At 36.4% G+C, this 23,280-nt stretch overlaps 1 pseudogene; it reads right to left on the bottom strand.

The window, feature by feature from the left end:
• LOC112678704 (40S ribosomal protein SA-like) overlaps positions 1–23,280 on the bottom strand; it is a 47,001-nt pseudogene that overhangs the window by 5,362 nt on the left and 18,359 nt on the right.

The following is a 23,280-nucleotide window of genomic DNA, read 5'->3' as shown; positions in this document are numbered from 1 at the left end:
AATACTATGTATTATTATTTATAAAATACAACCTAAATCTTAGCCTAATTTTCTTCAAATCCATTAGTTTTAAAAATATTTGATAGTAAAAAGTACTTACTAAAATGTGTGTGTGCATCCCTGTTGACATCTTAGAATCTCAGATTAAGGCTAACTATAAAATAAATCAGCTGACCTTAGAATGTTTGATGAATTTTTGACTAATTGGTACCCATCAATACTCCTTCATAACAGCACCAAAATTTCTTACTATGATTATTTTATTTTATTTATTTATTTATTTTTTTAATTTATGATAGTCACACACCCACAGAGAGAGAGAGAGAGAGGCAGAGACACAGGCAGAGGGAGAAGCAGGCTCCATGCACCGGGAGCCCGACGTGGGATTCGATCCCGGGTCTCCAGGATCACACCCTGGGCCAAAGGCAGGCGCTAAACCGCTGCGCCACCCAGGGATCCCTATGATTATTTTAAAGCTTAATTTCTTAGACTATTCTACACATTTCACTATAGCCTTTAGTATAAGTGGTCAGAATCAGAATCTTTCAACTGGATCCAAAGTACCAGAACTAACACAAAATCCTCCAAAATTTTATTCTATTTCACTATACTATGGAAGTCAGGCAATTCTGACACAACAGAATTTCTTATGCCTGGATATTATAATTTCCTTAGAATACAAGTTCTAGTGTCTGGCATTTCTATGGCTGTACAAGTAACAAAGGAGACCAGAAATTTTTTCTCTCCAGATACTTTTCTCTTATTACTCCTTGACTTATAGCACCAAGTTCAGCATTATATGTTGAATATATCACATTATGTAAATTGTACATTTTACAATTGCATGGGATATGGGCAATTGCATGATAATCTAAAACAATTAGTTTAGATGGTAAAAAATTATAGAAAAGACAAGAAAATCTCTTGTGTTCACAACTATTGTGCTTTATTTATTTTTTTATAAATTTATTTTTTATTGGTGTTCAATTTGCCAACATATAGAATAACACCCAGTGCTCATCCCATCAAATGCTCCTCTCAGTGTCCATCACCCAGTCACTCCCACCCCCCCGCCCACCTCCCCTTCCACCACCCCTAGTTCGTTTCCCAGAGTTAGGAGTCTCTCATGTTATGTCTCCCTCCTTGATATTTCCCACTCATTTTTCTCCTTTCCCCTTTATTCCCTTTCACTATTTTTTATATTCCCCAAATGAATGAGACCGTATAATGTTTGTCCTTCTCCGATTGACTTATTTCACTCAGCATAATACCCTCCAGTTCCAACTTTTGTGCTTTAAAGAGAAAATGGCCAAGTGTGAAGCATGGGAAGATTCAAAAGTTCCTCTTCTGATTTATTCTAATTTTGTTTCAATCTTAAGTATACTTAGTTACCTGTTAGTTATATGTATCCTACACATCAATAGTCCTCGACCTATTCTGTTTATAGAACTAAGTAAATTACTTAGAGAAATTAGAGGAAAATTCTCTGATTGACTAAGAAGGCATTTTTAATTAAAGCTCTCTATGTCATCCAGTTATCTGGATATAACTAAATATAGTAACGTATAATTATAAACTAATATAGTAGCATAAATGATTTTAAAATGTTGGATTTGAAATGAAAGTCTTATAAGCAATTTGTAATCCTGATTTTCTCATGTGAGAAACAGGTGTAATATGTCACGTAAGTGAGTGTAACCATATCGGATGCATCATAAATTCATAAATACTTGGCAGGACTTATGATATGAAGTCATGTGTAACCGGTTATAGCAAAAAATCTTAGATTTTTTTTTGTGGAAGAAAAGATACAGAGATTAAACAGTTCTTTGAAGCTAAGAGCCAGCCCTCAGTCTAGACTCTTAAAATCTGAGAGTACAAAAGCAACCATTTAATTGTGTACATAACATACTGTTTTAAAAAGATACACATTCTAATTGGAGAGTTGGAAATCTCAAGGTAAGTATGGCACTGATACTCTTGGTCATACCAGACAGGAAGGAATCCTATACAATGGATTGCATCCATGGGATGGCATCATGCCATTTAGATGGGCTTCCATACTGGTTACTTCTAAATAAATGCCTGAATCAAAGTGACCTAAATAAATTAGTGTGAAATAAAATCTTGATTACTAGAGTTTGCTTATATGTTTGTGAGTGCTTTGTAAAGGAGAAAAAAAGAGAGAGAGACCAAAAGCCAGGTTGCTTCATGTCTCAAGACTGATGACTGTGAAGCTTTCTATAGGGGTCTAACTACTTTCTCCGGACAGTTATTTAGCATTGACCGAGAATGTTTCTCTGAGCAGAACTGCACACTGAGACCCACAGAAATGATATCTATCACAGAAGAATTTGCTTGGAAAAATAAATACTAGAAGGAAACATAATATTGTCTCTCTCTGATATTTTGAACTTGAGGAAATTAATTTATTAGGTGAATAATTCTTGCCAGTAGAATAAGGGGCTGAGGGAGGGAGGAGAATTTCAAGTGGACTCCCCAATGACCATGGAGCCCTACACTCAGAACCAAGAATCAGATGCTTAAACAACTGAGCCACTGGTACCCCTCTATTGATCACATTTTCAATCTATTCTTGTATCCCTCCCTGTAGGAAAATCTCTCCTCTCTCTTTACACACACACACCTTACCAAAAACTTGGGATAATTTCACTTTATACATATAATAGCATAAGCTGTTATTTGTTCATTGACAAATATAAGGATTTTTATAACCTATCTAGAATATACTTCATGACCATGGAAATTTTTAATTATGTATTAATATCAGTATATTACAATTAGCTAAATTCCATATTGACAGATTTCTGGTAGTTTCAAAAATCTCAATTATAAAGAATGTTGTAATTTGTTTTCCTCTGACACATAACTTCATCTTGTCCCTCTCTTCCATATATTCTGGGCTTATCCTTCCCATCCCTATCAGTCTTCTTTTGGCTATAACCACTCTTGCCTGATTCACCATCTTTGAAAATCTCCTATTTCATCTCCGTCTCCTCCATTATATTGTTCATCGTGTAATCAATTATTTTGGGAAAAATCAAGTGTATGATTATACCATTTCCATCCTTAGTGCTTTCAACAGAATGCTACTACCCTTAAGCTAAAAGTTATATCTTCATCACATCTTATAATATATGATATCAACCTCCAACTTTAAACCAACTGTAAATCAACTTTATCTTGAGCTATTTTTTTGTACTGTATGCAACATTATTTTACTACCATGATGTGCTGTATTCTCCCAAAACAGAAGTATATTAACCTTTCTCTGTCTTTTCTCTGGGACCTTCCTTTCTGCCCTCTCCCTATATACACACATAGACTAGCTGGACCAATTTCTTCCTTCATTTTTCAGCTTATAATTCACTCCGTATCTACACCATTTTAGACCCCTTCTCCTTGCATTGCCTTAGCACACTTTATTTCCCCACTCATTTCAGGTGACCAAACTGTTTAATTTTTGCCTTAACTTGTTGATTCTAAGCTTCATGATATTACTTTATAACTAGTTTCTTTATAACTATCACAGTACTTAGAAAATTATTTATGCTCAATTAATATTTTTTAAATTGACTTAAAGACTATAGGGAACCACTGAAGGTTATAAGCAATATAGAGACACAGAAAATGGGTTGACTATAAAAGGTGCAGACTCGTTGTTTATCCTCACATCTACTGTGCTTTTTTTAAATATAAAAGCCAGAAAATAATAAGCTTTATTTCACATATACTCTTTAGTTAGCATTCTGGATGTAAATTAGATCGCATTAGCTAAATATATTCATGAAATATTTTAAAAGAAGAACAAAAGACATCTTTTTGCTGCTTTAAAATATCCTGCCAGGACTCCTGGATGGCACAGTCAGGCATCTGACTCTTGGTTTCAGCTCAGGTCATGATCTCAGGGTCCTGGGATCAAGGCCTGCATTGGACTCCATGCTCAACAGGGAGTTGACTTGAGATTATGACTCCTTCTCCTTCTGTCCCTCCCATTTACTGTCTCTCTCTCAAATAAATAAATAAAATCTTCTAAAAAATAAATAAATAAAATAAAATTTCCTGCCAAGAAGCAAAACTAGAGGTATATGAGTTTCTCCTGGCAATTTTGGTGGCAAGGACTATTCTCAGTATTCTGGTATCTAGTTTCTTTCTTCTTGGGCAAGAGGAAAGTTGGGGAGTAGAGCAAGAGAAGCTATTCCATTTTCCTTTTGTTGAATTGCAGCTATGGCAGTTTGTGCGTGTGTGCGTGTGCACACATGCGTGTGTATTTTGGTCTTGAATTTATCAGTTACAGGAAGAGCTTATAGAGTACCATCCTCTAGAGCCTCAAATATTATATAATCCATTATATTCTGATATTAATAATATTTTCTTAAAGCACTGAGAATATTTGCTCTTTGCCAATCTCAGTTTTGAATGTCACAGCATTGGAGCTAGAAATGGTTACAGACACTTGAGGAAGGGAATCAATTTGACTATTTGAATGGCTTATTACTGAAGGCAGTTATTATCTGATTACTATTGGAAAATGGGACAGAAGGCAGTTATTATCTGGTTACTATTGGAAAATGGGACACTAGTTGTGCATGGCACGTGATGACAAAATAGTTACTTAAATTTTATTCTGTGGTCATCTGGAATAAAAAGTCCATTAAGATAACACTTTGAAACACCAGATGTCAAATGTCTGCTGCAATAAAACATATTGATGGAGAAAACTGCACGGGCTCTCTCCTCCCTTTATGAGAAAGATTCAAGAAAGAAAATGGCCAGTGCAAGATATCAAATTAATGGCTCAAAGCATAGAGAACTGGATAGTTTCAACCATCTATAAACCTATATCTTGTGATTATAGGCCTGTTTTCACAAACTATCAAATTCAGGGTCTGATAATGTGGGTTTTTGAAATGGCTTATAAGTTTAATTCACATTCTTGCTGGATAAAATTAGGAAATTCACAGGATAAAGTAGGACTGTAAGAATAGAAATGAGAAATTATGGATGAAGTTGAATGACTGTGAATATAATTATATGATAAACTTGTCTGATGGTCTAGTTTGGGCTTATTTAAAAACAATGTAGTGACTGATCCTAGGCAAGTTATCTTGCAAGGAACACTGATCTCAAGGCGCGCCCCAGTGATTCCAATTCTTCTCACGTCTATAAGTGGACCCAGATTTCAACACACCCTCAGATAGTACAAACTTCTATCTGAGACAAAAAAACCTCATGTGCCACAAATGTTGCAGCATTACTCCATGTATCAGTAGAAATCTAGGGAATTGTAGAAATTATTTTTTTTAATTAAAACCATAAAGAAAAAAAATATATATATATATTTAAATACAGCCCCAAATATCTATAAAGGTGTACTAGACAAAGATTTTGGACTTAAAGAACTAAATTGGGCATCTTTAGGTGGTTCTGAAGTTTGCTGAGGTGGTTGACAAAAATGTGGACTCATGGGGGTTACAATACCATATATTCCTTCTATGAAGAATAAAGTCTTAATGAATCAATAAGGAAGATCTGATATATATATACAAACAAATATATGTAATATATGTATGTAATGTGTATATATGCAAATGTATTTATATGGGTATATATATGTAAGTGTGTGTTTATATATATATTTGTATGTGTATATAAACACACACACACACATACACAAGAGTATTACTCAGCCATAAAACAGGATCTTGCCATTTGCAACATAGATGGATTCTAGAAAGTATTATGCTAAGTAAATAAGTCAGACAAAGAAAGCCAAATGCAATTTCATTAATATGTGCAATCTAAAAAGCAAAACAAATTAATAAGCAAACAGAAAACAAAAGCAGACTGATAAATACAGAGAACAAACTAATGGTAACCAGATGGAAAGGGGGGTGGGTGAAGAGGAGTGGGAGATATAGGCTTCCAGTTATGGAATGAAGAATCTATGGAAATAAAAGGCACAACATAGCGAATATAGTCAGTGGTACTGTAATAGTGTTGTATGGTGACAGACAGTGACTATATTTTTGGTGAGCACAGCATAACATAGAAAGTTGCTCAAGCATTATGCTATACACTTGAAATTAATGTAACATTGTGTGTCAACTAAAATCAAAATAATATTTTTCTTTTAAATTTTCACTTAAAAGGCTGGTACAAAAAAAAAAAAGAAAAAAAAAAGGCTGGTACAAAAGTCATAGTGGTAAAGACTTAGGCATTTGGCTAATATATCCTTGAAAATAGATAGTTTCTCTTTAAAAAAAAAAAAAAAGCTGAGAGCATTTGTTGCCAATGATAAAATTCTAGTTTTCAAGTAGAAAATTATAATTTTAGAAAGCTTGTATCTGCTACCAGGAACTTGACAGTTCCCCAATATTTAAAGAGTTTTCAAATAAGATTTGTCATGGTATTTATGAATGAGATCTTTGACACTGCATAATAAAATGTGTCAAAATTTGAATGGTCTACATAACACCATGAATCAATATTTCCAAATGATCAATGCATGATGTTACAAAGTCATGCAGACATAAAAGATCCATTCAAAGTGCAAATGGGCTGATGTAATAGAGTATGAAATTTGTTGATAAGGTTTCAAATTCTGCATTACAACTGACCTTTAAGAAACTACCACTTTTCCAGTTTTCTTGTAATATTAAAGAATAGCCATAATTACCTGAAATGCTATTAAAGTGTGACTTCTATTTCTAACTACATGCCTTTGTAATACCAAGTACTCTTCACATACTTTAACTTAAAAAACATACAATTCATTCTAGGAATTCAACTTTGTTTTATTAATCTAGACATTAAAGTGGATTATTAAATTATAAAATAATGATATTTTTCTCACTTTTTTTGAAAATGTAGTGATACTTTCATAAAATTATATATGACAAATTGTCTTATATGGCTTACTATTGTTACTTTAAAGTGAATCAATAAGTACATATTCAGCGAACTTCTCATTGTAATACTGAATGCAGCACATATCTATAGATTTTACCCATATAAACCAAAGCTCTTTGGGGTCCTCAACAATTTTTCAGGGCATAAAATCACCCAATACCAAAAATTTGGAGAACTATTCTACTAGATAAACTAAGCAACTAAATTCCTGATAAGCATGATGTCACAATATGGCAGAGTAGGTGGTTCCCAACTTCAATCCCCCTCACAGATCAGCTATCTAGTATCCATATAGACAATACCTTTGTGAAAATCTCAGAACTAAGAAATGACACTGAAGCAACCCCTTGGACCACAAAAACTGAGAAAAGGAAAACTGCATTAGAAGGAAAAGAGAAGCAATTTTACCTTGAACACATTCCCCTTTCCAAAGATGCTATAACACTGCTCTGAGAGTACCTCCCTATGCTTATCGTTTCTATAGTGGGGGAAAAAGAGAGCCCAAAGTGGACTTTCAGTTTCCCCAGCATTATAAGACACTTCCTGTGAGGCCCATGTAGGTCTTGCTTCACAGGGGTTCCAGGGGGATCAGAGAAGCTAGACTATAGGAGATCAGCTAGAGAGAGAGAAGGAGGTGGAGCTCACAGCAACCGACATCCAGATCTTGGCAGACCACATTTCTGCTGGCAGCAGTGCCGAAGCATAGAGTCCATCCATTGGCTCTTCCCATTTGCGGAGCCAAGCTGGTGGCTCTATCTGGTAAAGAAACACAATTCTGAAAAAAAATTTAAAAAAATAAAAAATAATAAAAAAAAGAAACACAATTCTGCCCAATTTGGGTTCTTATGCAATGGACTATTTCAGCTAAGGAGAAAATCCTATAGACTGCTTGGACAGGGAACCAATGAACAATCTTGTGTCAATCTCAGAGCCCATCCTACAAACCTACATGGGCAGAGAGCCAAGATAGAAGCCCTACCCAGCTATGAAGCATAATCTCTGGCCCCAATTCCCCAACTAACTAAGGATCCTAATCAGTAAATGGCTTCCAGTGAACTTAGGCAGTCTGTTAGAACAATCTACTATGCCACCTAGCCACTGAGCACAGCCTCAGACCTTGTCTGACTACTGAACATAGCCTGCAGACTGACCAAAGCAGGAAGTCCAGTGGCCTCACCCAAGCACAAAGCATAACCTGTAGCCTTACTGGACCAGTAAATCAAAAAAGCAACCTTCCCAACAGCAGATAGGCTCCAGCCCTATCCAACTGCCAGGAATGGCTGTCAGCCATGGCTGATCAGGCTGCTTGGCCAGTGACCTCTCCCAATAGCTGAGCCCAGCCAGTGGCCCTGCCCAACTTGGAGATAACCTATGGCCCCATCTGAGCACAGAGTATAGCTTAAGAACCCACCTAATCATAAAGCCCTGCCTTCAGCCCTGCAAATGTGGATTCAAGCCACTAGCACTATCCAGATAAGCACTGCCTAGCTTTCAAGTTTCCAAAAGTCAGAGACAAAATTTTGAGGCAGCAAGAGAAAAGAGACTTGTCATATACAAGTAAGTCCACATTAGAAGATCACTGGGCTCTAGGTGACTATCATAAATAAATAAAAATTAAAAAAAAAAAAGAAGATCACTGGGTTTCTCAACAGAAACCTTGTAGGCCAGAAGAAAGTAGAATGATATATTCAAAATACTGGGAAAAACCTATCAATCAAGAATACTGACCTGGCAAAGTTGTCCTTCATAAGTGAAAAGGAGATAAACTACTTCTCAAACAAAAAAGCTTAGGGAATTCATCACCACTAACCTGACTTACAAGAAATACTAAAGGGAACTTTTCAAGCTGAAATGAAACTAAATAACCATGTATAAACATATGGATATGTAAAATTCTGTGATAAAAGTACATACATTACTAATGTAATGATGATGCATAAGTCATTTTCAACTCTAAGAATTAAAGAACAAATACATTAAAAATAGCTGTAACTAGGGGCACCTCAGTGGCTCAGCTGGTTGTATGTCTGACCCTTGGTTTCAGCTCAGGTGTGATCTCAGGGTTGTCAGATCAAGCCCTCAATAGAGCTCTGTACCCTGTGAGGAGTCTCCTTTGGATTCTTTCTCTCCCTCCCCTATACCCCTCCCACTACTCGCACTCCCTCTCTAAAAATTAATCATAAAAAAATAGCTATAACTACAGTAATTTGTTACTAAATTCAAAATATAATATAGATGTAAATTGTAACTTCAATAACCTAAAATGTGACTGGGGAAATATATGCAGTTTCTATATGTTATTGAACCAAACTCATTCTCAGCTAAAATAGGATATTATACTATAAGAAATTTTATGTAAACCTCATTTAACTTCAAAGAAAACCCTATAGCAAGATACACAAAGGATTAAGATACAGGCATCTGAGCATACCACACCACTAGACTTCACAACACAAAGGAAGACAGAAAGAGGAGGAGAAAGTAACAGATCTCCCAAAAAGTCAGAAAAACATTACCAAAATGGCAGTAGTAAGCCTTTATCAATAATTGCCTTAAATGTAAATGGATTACATTTTTCAAACAAAATTCATAGACTGGCTGAATAAAAATACAAGATCCCATGACATGCTGCCTATGAAAGTCTCACTTTACCTTTAAGGACACATAAAATGAAAGGATGAAAATGATATTCCAAGAAAATGGTAACCAAAAGAGTCCTGGGATGGCTATACTTAACTCAGACAATATAGATTTTTAGTCTAAAATGGTCATCAGAGACAAAAAATTTCATATACTGAAAAAGAGGTCAATTCACCAAGACATAATAATTACAAATACTTAGTTATCCAACACTGTGCACCTACATATGCAAAGCAAATACTAAACAGGCTAAGGACAAATAAACAGCAGTACAGTGGGGAACTTAATACCCCACTCTCAACAACAGATAACTTAGCCAGGCAGAAAATTGATAACAAAAGAGGAGATTTCAAAAACACTGTAGAGCAAAGGGACCTAACAGATACATAGATATAGATAAAGATACAAATACAGATTAGATGTAGATATAGATATTTGGATAGGGATATGGATAGATACAGATATACAGAACATTCTATCCAACAGCACCACAATATATTCTCCTCAAACATATAAGAAACATTCTCCAGGATAAATCATATTTTAGGCCATGGAATAAGTCTTAACAAACTAAAGAAGTTTAAGATGATACTAAGTATCTTTTCTAACCACAATGGTATGAACTAGAAATCAATACCAGAAGGAAAACTGAAAAATTCACAATCTTGTAGAAATTGAACAACATACTCCTGAATAAACAATGGATCATGTAAGGAATCAAAATGGAAATAAAAAAATATCTTGAGACAAACAAAAATGGAAACGTAAAATACCGAAACATATGGGAGGGAGCAAAAGCAGTTCTAAGAGGAAAGTTATAGCTATAAAGATGCCTGTATTAAGAAAAATGTAAGATCTCAAATAAACAACCTAACATATCTCGAGGAACTAGAGAAAAAGAACTAAGCAAAAAATTAACAGAAAGAAGATTTTTTAAAAAGGTAAGAGTAGAAATAAATGGAATGGAAACTAGAAAAGTAATTGAAAATGTCAATGAAACTAGTGTTTTTTTTTTTAAGTTAAAATTGACAAATCTTAAGCTGAATCAACCAAGAAAAATGACAGAGGACTCAAATGTAATTCTAAATAATAAAAAAGACTTTATGACTGACATCACAGAAATACAAAGGGCCATAAGACACTACTGTAAACAATTATACTCCAATTGATTTTACAACCCAGAAGAAATGGATACATCCTCCCAGCTAAGGGGGACACCATCATTTTTGAAGACATTTTTGTTGGCTCACTTTTGTAGATCAGGGATGATATGTGAATGCTGCAATGATATTTTATTCCATCATTTCAAGAAAAATAATGTGAACTTGGAGGAGTAAAAGCCAAGTTTTGTTAACTATCTGAGAACAGAGAAGCATAGCTAATATAGTCAGCCATGGGATTGAAACAGAGACACTAAGCACTGGTTTATGAGACTTCTCTGATGATGGTTAATTAATCTCAGAGTTCGTAAAAATGAAATAGACAGGCACTCTGTTAAAGTGCTGCTTGACATACAGTGGAGGAAAAAATAAGCATCATAACTCAATTCAAGGGCATGAAAATTCATGGTCTTTTCAGGTTTTAGAACTAAGATGGTTCCCAGACCTCTAGTCCCCTGATTAAGGGAGAGTCTGTGTGTCTCTCTGGGGAAAGATCCTGTCTTATAGTCATATTTGTATCCCATGAATCTTTCTTCAAGTGTTCTACATTTTACAGATGACCAGAAACTTGGAATAGATAAACAACTATTCCTTTTGGAGTTATTAGTTACTAACACAACACTGAACTTACATTGACCCTGAGAGATTCAACACCCTGAAGCCCAAGAGTGCAAAAGCAGACTTAAAGACATTAGGGATTAAATAAAGACTTAAGCCCAGCTCATTTAACAGTACTTCCAGTGGTACCATGGATCCACTAGTAGTCCCTAGACTCATTAAGTCAGGGGCACTAAGGTAGTAAAAGCTAAGCAAAAGTCCCAATAACTACCCATCTCTACCCTATTTACAGGATATCCATGGACCAGACTAGCTGATACATAAAACTAACCATCACACAATGGAAAAGCAGAGGCACAGGGAAAGGAGAGAAAATATGCAAAATTTCTCTGTAGCCTTATCTAAAGCATGCTCTGTTGCTTCAATAATAAACTAAGGTAATACGAACTCTTCAGTGAAAATTCAAAGATTATAAATACCATTAAATCCATGAGAGATGAAAAGGTATGATTCCTATTTTAGCCCACTTATCTAATTACTCAGTAAAAGAGTCATTTGTGAGGTGGAGAATGGCAATCAATTATTACAACCACAAACAGATGGTGATGCCAATCAACTTTTATTCAAGATGTTACCCCTCTAGAGTAAAGCTACACAATCCTGGAATGCTGTCATTAACTCACTAATAAGTGAAATCCAAAGCAGTTTACATTTACTAAATGAACACTATCCTTTCACCTCACTCTGTCACAGCATAGTTCAGAGAAATTGTATTTATTGTATTAGCCACTGTAGTTTAGGATTTTCCAAAAGAAATAAAAATTGGGGTATAGTGCTTATTTGGCCAAGTTACTCCAGGACTGGGAGCCAGCTATAGACAGGGACTGTGTCCAAGTTTTAATTTCCAGAGGGCGGGGGGGAAACATTCTTTGGTGCTTAGCAGACATTTAGTAAATGTTCTCATAATATATGACTAAATAAGTGACTTACAGAGAAAAGAAGTAGGTCCACTAACTAACTCAATGTAAGTTCCCTGTAACTGTATGTGTTTGTAAGGGTATTGTACTTTCAGGAAGTAAAGAGATCTTCAGAAAGAAAAAGACCGAAATAATTTCTAGGATTTCGCTTCAATTACGCAAAAGAAAAAAAATATGTAACTGCCTAGATATGTTTCAAGAATTTTCTGAAATTCTAAGGTAGGCCACAAATTCAATTTACATAATATGTATATATTAATTAACATAATATGTATACATATTTGCATATATATGTGTGTACGTATGTATATTATGACTCATGTAATAAATAACTTGAGTTTTATATATATATATATATATAGGATAGTGTGTATATGTATTATTAGCTGAAGACAAAGTTTATTTTATCTTCAGTAACTTTGTTTTTATGTTTTTCTCCAATATTCAGGATTTTTTAAGGTTTAATTAGAAATACTCTTGATATATATTTTTAAGTAAGCTCAAATTTACCCTCTTTATCCACTAGTGAAGAAATAAGTATTTATAAGATTGAACAAAATCAGAGTTTGAGTTTTATTATAAAAGCTAAGAGCACCTAAATACAATGCTTTCCTGAAAATTTAATACTATATACAATATTTTTACAAAAGCACAATAAAAAGCAAGAAAACTGTTCATAGCATTAAGAAGCCTTTTATCAAGAATTATTTTCCAGGGGTCAGCCAGGAAGATGGCAGAGTAGAAGGATGCTAACTAAGCTCACTTTGTCCCACAGATACAACTAGATAACACTCACATAAGCATAAATAACCCTGGAAAGAATCGGAGACTATCAGAACAAACTCCACAACTGCAGGTAGACAAGAGCCCACACTGAAGAAGGTAGGAATGGCTCAAGATGCAGTCTGGGAGCAAAACAGACCATGGTTGTCCACAGTGGGGAGGGTGCCAGTGATGCAGAAAATGACAAAAACCAGACTTTCACACTTGTGAGTTGATGAATGGGGAGGATGAATCCCTGAAATATTTGCCTTGAGAGAGGGAGAGGCTAAATTTCATGAATTCTTATAAACAAAAGGACTTGGAGGCCCTATTTATTCCTGCTTTAGTTTCGGTAGGTGGTATAGGTTGTATGTGTCTAAGAGTTTATCCATTTCTTCTAAGTTGTCCAATTTGCTTGCATATCAGTTTTCATAATATTCTGTTACTAGTGTTTGTATTACTGTGGTGTTTGTTGTTACATCTCCTCTCTCATTTGTGATTTTATATATTTGAGTCCCCCCTCTGTCTCTCTCTCTCTCTCTCTCTCTTTTATTTTTTTTGGATGAGTCTGGATAGAGTTTATCAATTTTGTTGATTGTTTCAAAGAACCACTCCTGGTTCTACTGATCTGTTCTAATAATTTTTATTTCTTCTCCCTACTGGTTTTGTTTGTTTTTCTTTTTCTAGTTCCTTTAAAGGGTGTAAGTTCAAGTTGCTTACATGAGCTTTTTCTATAACTTTATCTAGATCTATGTATCTGTTAGGTTCATTTGCTCTACAGTGCTTTTGAAATCTTCTCTTTTATTATCAATTTCCTGCCTGGATAGTTTATCTGTTGATAGTTTATCCAGTATTAAGTCCACTACTCTACTGCTGTTTATTTCTCCTTTTAGTTTGTTTAGTATCTGCTTTGCATATATAAGTGTGCCAATGCTGGATGCCTAAATATTTATAATTATTGTATCTTGGTGAATTGACCCCTTTATCATTATATAACATATACCATTGTGGTTAGAAAAGATATTTGATAGCATCTTGAACTTTTTTAGTTTGTTAAGACTCATTCCATAAACTAAGATATGATCTATCCTGGAGAATATTTGTTGCATGCTTGAGGAGAGTGTGTTTTTGTGTGGCTGAATGGAATGTTCTATATATCTGCATCTGCCATATCCCTATCTATATATTCTTATCTACCTATATCTATTTAATGAAGGACCAGGAGGCTTCACAGGAAAATTCCACTAAATTTTTAAAGAGGAGATAATACCTATTCTTCTCAAACTATTTCAAAAAATAGAAAAGAAAGGAGCACTTCCAAATTCATTCTGAGGCTGGTATCACTCTGACACCAAAACCAGATAAAGACACTATAGAAAAAGAGGACTATATGCCAATATCTCTCATGAATATAGATGCAAAAACCCCTCAATAAAATATTAGCAAACCAAATCCAACAATACATTTAAAAAATCATTCACCAGGATCAAGTGAGATTTATTCCTGGGATGCAAGTGTAGTTCAATATTCACAAAACAATTAACATGATACATCACATCAATAAAGGATAAAAACCATATGATTATTTCAACAGATGCAGAAAAAAAGACATTCAAAAAAGTACCACATCCATTCTTGATAAAACCCTCTTCAAAGTATGTCTGCAGGGAATATACCTCAACATAATAAAAGTCTTAGATAAGAAAACCCATAGTTAACATCATACTCAATGGGGAAAAATCAAAAGCTTTTCCTCTAAGGTCAAGAACAAGACAAGGATGCCCCATATCACCACTTTGCTTCAATACAGTATCAGAAGTCCTAGCCAAAGCAATCAGACAACAAAAAGAAATAAAAGGCATCCAAATCAGCAAGGAAGAGGTCAAGCTTTCACTATTTGCAGATGACATGATACTATATACAGAAAACGTTAAAGAACCCACCAAACAACCATTAAAACTGATAAATGAATTCAGTAATGTGGGAAGATACAAAATCAAAGTACAGAAATGCATTCCTGTATACCAATAATGGAGCAGTGGAAAGTGAAATTAAAAGAAAAAAAAACATTGCATTTACAATTGCACCAAAAACACTAAAATATCCAGGAATAAACTTAACCAATGAGGTGAAAGATGTGTACTCTGAAAACTATAAAATACTGATGAAAGAAATTCAAGATAATGCAAAGAAGTGGAACGACATTCTATGCTCATGAGTTAAAAGAACAAATATTGTGAAAATGTCCAAACCATACAAACAAATCCATAGATTTAATGCAATTCCTATCAAAATACCAACAGCATTTTTCTAGAACAAACAATACTAAAATATGTATGAAACCACAAAGGACCCTAAATAGCCAAAGCAATTAGGCTATTGAAAAAGAAAAACAAAACTGGAGGTATCACAATTCTGGACTTCAAGTTATATTACAAAGTGATAGTAATTAAATCAGTATAGTACTAAAAAAAAAAAAAAAAGAGTATGTTACTAACATGAAAAACAGACACATAGATCAATGGAATTGAACAGAAAATCCAGATAGAAGCCCAAACATATATAGTCAATTAACCTTTAACAAAGGAAGAATGGAATAAACAATGGGAAAGAGATAGTCTTTCAACAAATCATGCTGGGAAAACTGGATCGCTACACACAAAAGAATAAAACTGGACCACTTCCTTTCACTACACACAAAAATAAACTCAAAATAGTTTAAAGACCTAAACGTGAGACCTGAAACCATAAAAATCCTTGAAGAGGGCAAAGGCAGTAATTTCTCTGACATCGGCCACAGCAACATTTTCTTAGATATGTCTCCCAAGGTAAGGGAAAAAAAAGCAAAAATAAACTATTGGGACTACATAAAAATAAAAAGCTTTAGCACAGTGAAGGAAACAATCAAAAAAATTATATATAAAGACTATATATAAAAACTATATATAAAACTATATATAAAGACTGCTGAGTGGGAGAAGATATTTGTAAATGACATATCTGATAAAGGGTTAGTATCCAAAAATATAAAGAACTTCTAAAACTTAACACCTAAAACCAAATAATCCAATTAAGAATGGGCAAAAGATATGAACAATTCTCCAAAGAAGACATACAGATGGCTAAGAGATACATGAAAAGATGCTCAACATCACTCTCACCAGGGGAAAGCAAATCAAAACTACAGTAAAAAATCATCTCACACCTGATGGCTAAAATCAAAACACAAGAAACAACAAGCGTTGGTAAGAATGTTGAAAAAAAGGAACCCTCATGCACTGTTGGTGAGAGTGAAAGCTGGTGCAGCTACTGTGGAAAACAGCATGGAGGTTCCTCAAAAATTTCAAAACATAACTATTCTATGAACCAATAATCACACTACTGAGTATTCACTCAAAGAATACGAAAACACTAATTCAAATGGATACATGCACCCCTATGTTTATTACAGCATTAGTTACTATAGACAAACATGTGCCCGTCAATTAATGAATGGCTAAAGAAGATGTGGTATGTGTACACACACACACACACACACACACACACACACACACTGGAATATTATTCAGTCACAAAAAGAATGAAATCTTGCCATTTGCAACAACATAGATGGAGCTACAGAGTATAATGCTAAAGTGAAATAAGTCAATCAGAAAGACAAATATATGATCTCACTCATGTGGAATTTAAGAAACAAATGAGTAAAGGAAAAAAAAAAAGAGAGAGAGAGACAAACCAAGAAACAGATTCCTAACTACAGAGAACAAACTGATGGTTACTAGATGGATGAAACAGGTGACAGGGATTAGAATACACTAACATGATGAAAAATAAAATAATTTTTAAAATTATTTTCCATCCTCACTGAGACCTGTGGTCAAAGTGTTTGAACTCACCTCTAGTCAGTTTGTATAGCGTTCAGATGTATGTAACTAAAGGTAAGCAATTTTACTTCATTGTTTTCACATAGGTAGAAATAATATGTAAATTATAGAATATAATGGTAATTTTCAAAGATTTAGTGGTTTTGATGAATAACGAATTGGAAAAAGTTCAGGAATGTGTTTTCATTAAAAATTCAAACAAAATAAAATTTTGTTACTCAGTAAACAATGCAACAATGCCCTTCTTAAGGTCAAAACTTTAAAAAGTTTTAAAAGTGCATAATAATTGAAAAGTATCTTAGGCACTAAGAAACTTTAATTCCTATAGAAATAAGTATTGTGATAATGCTGCTACATAACAATAAAAAACAAATGTTTATTGCTTATGCATCTGAAGTCAGCTGGGGTCAGTTAGGAGACTCAGATCATCTTGTCTGGATTGAATGGTTAGTGAGTGATCTACACTGGCTTTTTCTGAGGCCTATATGGCAGCTCCCCTCAATTTGTGCTTCTCCCTCTATTAGATTATCACAGTGTCTTAATCAGCATTCTCCAGAAAAACAGAATCTACAGAGCGTGCATGTGTGTGTGTGTGTGTGTGTGTGTGTGTACAGGCTGAAGACCCAGAAACCCAGAAAGTTCTATTTAAGTCCAAAGGCAGTTCACTACAGAAAGAAGAGTCAATGTTGCAGATGAAGTTCAGAGGCAATTTGCTGAAAAATTCTCCCTTATATGGAGATGGCTCTTGTTTTAGTTCTATTTAGGCCTTTTGCTGATTGGATAAAGCCTGTTTGCATTATGAAGAACAATCTGCTTTACTAAAAGTCCACTGATTTAAATGTTAATGTCATCCAAAAACCCCCTCATAGAAAGACCCTGAGTCATGTTTGATAAAAAGCTTGCTGCTAAGTGGCCCTGATTAGCTGATACATAAAATTAACTATCACACATGGGAATAACAGAGGCATGGGAACACAAGAGAAAATATGCAAAATTTTTTTGAGCATAGGCTCAGGATTGGCATAACACCATTTCTGCCACCATCTATGGGATCCAGTACATCACAGCACCAGCCCAAGTTTAAAGAATGGGGAATGAGACACCAGTACTCTTCAGGGTAAAGAAGCATAAAGTCATATATAAAGGTATATGGATACAGAAAGTGGTAAAAAATTGAAGCTATTAATGTAATCAGTTTAAACACTTTTTTAAAATCTTTGGTATGATTTTAACAAATGCATCTTCATCACCTGATTTAATCATACACTTAGATGAATAATTCAGAATGAGCTCTTACAAGTCCAGATAGGATTTGTGAGATTTGAACTTAAAGATATCTATTCTTGCTTGAAAAGTGGTTAACAACCATATTATATAGCACACAGATTTGCAAGTTAGAATTTTTAACCACCACAGCAAAACACTGAGCCAGATGTTTAGTCACCTATTAACAGTATTGTGACCTGTGAAATATGTAGTGTGAACAGACTGAGCATTTACATACTTTATGCCCTGATTTAAAGCTGGATCCCCGACAAGGGAGGGGCAAGACAGTAGAAGATCAGGGTCCCCAAGTCACCTGTCCCCACCAACTTACCTGGATAACTTTCAAATCATCCTGAAACCTACGAATTCGGCCTGAGATTTAAGAGAGAACAGCTGGAATGCTACAGAGAGAAGAGTCTGCTTTTAACAAGGAAGGAAGACAGAAAAAAAATAAGGAAATAAAAAGACATCCAAGGGGGAGGGCCCGCGAGGAGCGGCTAAGGGGGGCTACGAGTGTCCCCAGGACAGGGAAGCCCCGCCCGGAGGAGCAGGAGCTTCACCAACCTTCCCGGATAGAGAAGGGCTGGCAGTGAGCTCGGGCAGGATCCCAGGAGGGCAGGGATGCCCCTAGGCTCCCGGGGAAACTAACAGGACCTGCGCCCCAGGGAGAGCCCTACACCCCGCGGCCGAGCTCCCTAAAGGGCTCCAGTGCACACAGCTGGGCCCAGGAGCAGCTGGGAGGTGGCTCAGGTAGAGGCTCCAGGGGAGGGGGCTGCACAGCCGGGAGTGCAATTCCAGCAGCACAGGCCCAGGAGCCCAGGGCACAGGGGACACAGCCCAGGATCTGGTGCTCCCCTTGGGACAGGAGGAGGCTGGGAGGGCACAGGACAGCGAGGACGCTCCAGCCTCTGGCCGGAGCTGAGCAGATCAGCGGCCCCGCCCCTGGAGCATCCCGGCCTCTGCGGACTGAGAGCTCCATAGTTACTGCAGGAGCTGCCTCCAGGGCTGGAGAGCTGGCCGCCGCCACTGTTGTTGTTTCTCCTGGCGTCACCTTGTACCTGGGACTGAGCAGGGGCCTCACAGGATAAACAGCTCCCACTGTGCTGTGCACCTGGCAGGGGGTTGGGCAGCTCCCCCAGGGGCACGCACTTGAGAATCAGCACAGCAAGCCCCTCCCCCAGAAGACCAGCTAGACGGACAGGAGAAAAGCAAGTTATTGACCAAGCAGCACTGGAAAGTTCCAGGGGAAGTTGAGGGATTATAGTATATAGAATCAGAGGATAACCCCACTTATTATTTGCTTACTGTTTGTTCCCTCCCCCCCTTTTTTTTCTTTTTTCTCTCTTTTTCTCCTTTTTCCAGTACAACTTGTTTTTTGGCCACTCTGCACTGAGCAAAATGACTAGAAGGAAAAACTCACCTCAAAAGAAAGAATCAGGAACAGTCCTCTCTCCCACAGAGTTACAGAATCTGGATTACAATTCAATGTCAGAAAGCCAATTCAGAAGCACAATGATAAAGCTACTGGTGGCTCTGGAAAAAAGCATAAAGGATTCAAGAGACTTCATGACTGCAGAATTTAGATCTAATCAGGCCGAAATTAAAAATCAATTAAATGAGATGCAATCCAAACTGGAGGTCCTAACGATGAGGGTTAATGAGGTAGAAGAACGAGTGAGTGACAAAGACAAGTTGATGGCAAGGAAGGAAATTGAAGAAAAAAGAGACAAACAATTAAAAGATAATGAGGATAGGTTAAGGGAAATAAGTGTAGCCTCAGAAGGAAAAATCTATGTTTAATTGGGGTTCCCGAGGGCACCGAAAGGGACAGAGGTCCAGAATGTGTATTTGAACAAATTATAACTGAGAACTTCCCTAACTTGGGAAGGGAAACAGGCATTCAGATCCAGGAGATAGAGAGGTCCCCTCCTAAAATCAATAAAAATCATTCAACACCTTGACATTCAATAGTGAAACTTCCAAATTCCAAAGATAAAGAGAAGATCCTTAAAGCAGCAAGAGACAAGGGATCCCTAACCTTTATGGGGAGAAATATTAGATTAACAGCAGATTTCTCCACAGAGACTTGGCAGGCCAGAAAGGGCTGGCAGGATATAGTCAGGGTCCTAAATGAGAAGAACATGCAGCCAAGAATACTTTACCCAGCAAGGCTCTCATTCAGAATAGAGGAAGAGAAAAAGAGCTTCCAAGATAGGCAGAAACTGAAAGAGTATGTGACCACCAAACCAGCTCTGCAAGAAATATTAAGGGGGATTCTGTAAAAGAAAGGGGAAGTCCAAGGAAACAATCCACAAAAACAGGGACTGAATAGGTATCATGATGACACTAAATTCATATCTTTCAATAGTAACTCTGAACGTGAATGGACTTAATGACCCCATCAAAAGGCGCAGGGTTTCAGACTGGATAAAAAAGCAAGACCCATCTATTTGTTGTCTACAAGAGACTCATTTGAGATGTAAGGATACCTACAGCCTGAAAATAAAAGGTTGGAGAACCATTCACCATTCAAATGGTCCTCAAAAGAAAGCAGGGCTAGCCATCCTTATATCAGATAAATTAAAGTTTATCCCAAAGACTGTAATAAGAGATGAAGAGGGACACTATGTCATACTTAAAGGATCTATCCAACAAGAGGACTTAATAATCATCAATATTTATGCCCCAAATCTGGGAGCTGCCAAGTATACCAATCAATTAATAACCAAAGTTAAGACATACTTAGATAATAATACACTTATACTTGGTGACTTGAACACAGCACTTTCTACAATTGACAGATATTCTAAGCACAATATCTCCAAAGAAACAAGAGCTTTAAATGATACACTGGACCAGATGGATTTCACAGATATTTATAGAACTTTACATCCAAATGCAATTGAATACACATTCTTCTCAAGTGCACATGGATCTTTCTCCAGAATAGACCACATACTGGGTCACAAATCAGGTCTTAACTGATACCAAAAGATTGGGATCATACCCTGCATATTTTCAGACCATAATGCTTTGAAACTAGAACTAAATCACAAGAAGAAGTTTGGAAGGAATTCAAACATGTGGAGGTTAAGGACCATCTTGCTAAAAGATGAAAGGGTCAACCAGGAAATTAGAGAAGAATTAAAAAGATTCATGGAAACTAATGAGAATGAAGATACAATGATTAAAAATCTTTGGGATACAGCAAAAGCAGTCCTGAGGGGGAAATACATCTATACTCTAAAAACTACAGAACACTTCTGAAAGAAATGGAGGAAGACACAAAGAGATGGAAAAATATTCCATGCTCATGGATTGGAAGAATTAATATTGTGAAAATGTCAATGTTACCCAGGGCAATATACACGTTTAATGCAATCCCTATCAAAATACCATGGACTTTCTTCAGAGAGTTGGAACAAATCATCTCAAGATTTGTGTGGAATCAGAAAAGACCCCAAATAGCCAGGAGGATACTAAAAAAGAAAACCATAGCTGGGGGCATCACAATGCCAGATTTCAGTTTGTACTACAAAGCTGTGGTCATCAAGACAGAGTGGTACTGGCACAAAAACAGACACATAGATCAATAGAACAGAATAGAGAATCCAGAAGTGGACCCTCAACTTTATGGTCAACTAATATTCGACAAAGCAGGAAAGACTATCCACTGGAAAAAAGACAGTTTCTTCAATAAATGGTGCTGGAAAAATTGGACATCCACATGCAGAAGAATGAAACTAGACCACTCTCTTCACCATACACAAAGATAAACTCAAAATGGATGAAGGAAGATCTAAATGTGAGACAAGATTCCATCAAAATCCTAGAGGACAACACAGGCAACACCCTTTTTGAACTTGGCCACAGCAACTTCTTACAAGATACATCCATGAAGGCAAAAGAAATAAAAGCAAAACTTATTGGGACTTCATCAAGATAAGAAGCTTTTGCACAGCATAGGATACAGTCAACAAAACTAAAAGACAACCTACAGAATGGGAGAAGATATTTGCAAATGACGTATCAGATAAAGGGCTAGTATCCAAGATCTATAAAGAACTTATTAAACTCAACACCAAAGAAACAAACAATCCAATCATGAAATGGGAAAAAGACATGAAGAGAAATCTCACAGAGGAAGACATAGACATGGCCAACATGCACATGAGAAAATGCTCTGCATCACTGGCCATCAGGGAAATACAAATCAAAACCACAATGAGATACCACCTCACACCAGTGAGAATGGGGAAAATTAACAAGGCAGGAAACCACAAATGTTGGAGAGGATGCGGAGAAAAGGGAACCCTCTTACACTGCTGGTGGGAATGTGAACTGGTGCAGCCACTCTGGAAAACTGTGTGGAGGTTCCTCTAAGCATTAACAATAGACCTGCCCTATGACCCAGCAATTGCACTGCTGGGGATTTATCCCAAAGATACAGATGCAGTGAAACGCCGGGACACCAGCACCCCAATGTTTCTAGCAGCAATGGCCACAATAGCCAAACTGTGGAAGGAGCCTCGGTGCCCGTTAAAGATGAATGGATGAAGAAGATGTGGTCTCTGTATCAATAGAATATTATTCAGCCATTAGAAACGACAAATACCCACCATTTGCTTCAACATGGAGGGACCTGGAGGGTATTAAGATGAGTGAAATAAATCAATCAGAAAAGGACAAACATTATATGTCATTTGGAGAATATAAAAATTACTGAAAGGGAATAAAGGGAAAGGAGAGAAAATGAGTGAAAATATCAGTGAGGGTGACAAAACATGAGAGATATCCAACTCTGGGAAATGAACATGGGGTAGAGGAAGGGGAGGTGGGTGGGGGGGTTGGGGTGACTGGGTGATGGGCACTGAGGGGGGCACTTGGGATGAGCACTGGGTGTTATTCTATAGATTGGCAAATTGAACTTCAATAAAAAATGATAATTAAAAAAATAAAAATAAAAATAAAATAATAAAGCTGGATCCCCAATGCTTAATTATTATACAATTAAAATAATAAGTCTAGGGATCCCTGGGTGGCTCAGCAGTTTAGTGCCTGCCTTCGGCCCAGGGTGTGATCCTGGTGTCCGGGGATCAA

The sequence above is a fragment of the Canis lupus genome, chromosome 22 (genome assembly GCF_003254725.2).
Source record: "Canis lupus dingo isolate Sandy chromosome 22, ASM325472v2, whole genome shotgun sequence".
NCBI classification, from domain to species: Eukaryota; Metazoa; Chordata; class Mammalia; order Carnivora; family Canidae; genus Canis; species Canis lupus.
The sequence above is the reverse complement of the archived record's forward strand: the minus strand, read 5'-3'. Positions and strand labels throughout refer to the sequence as shown.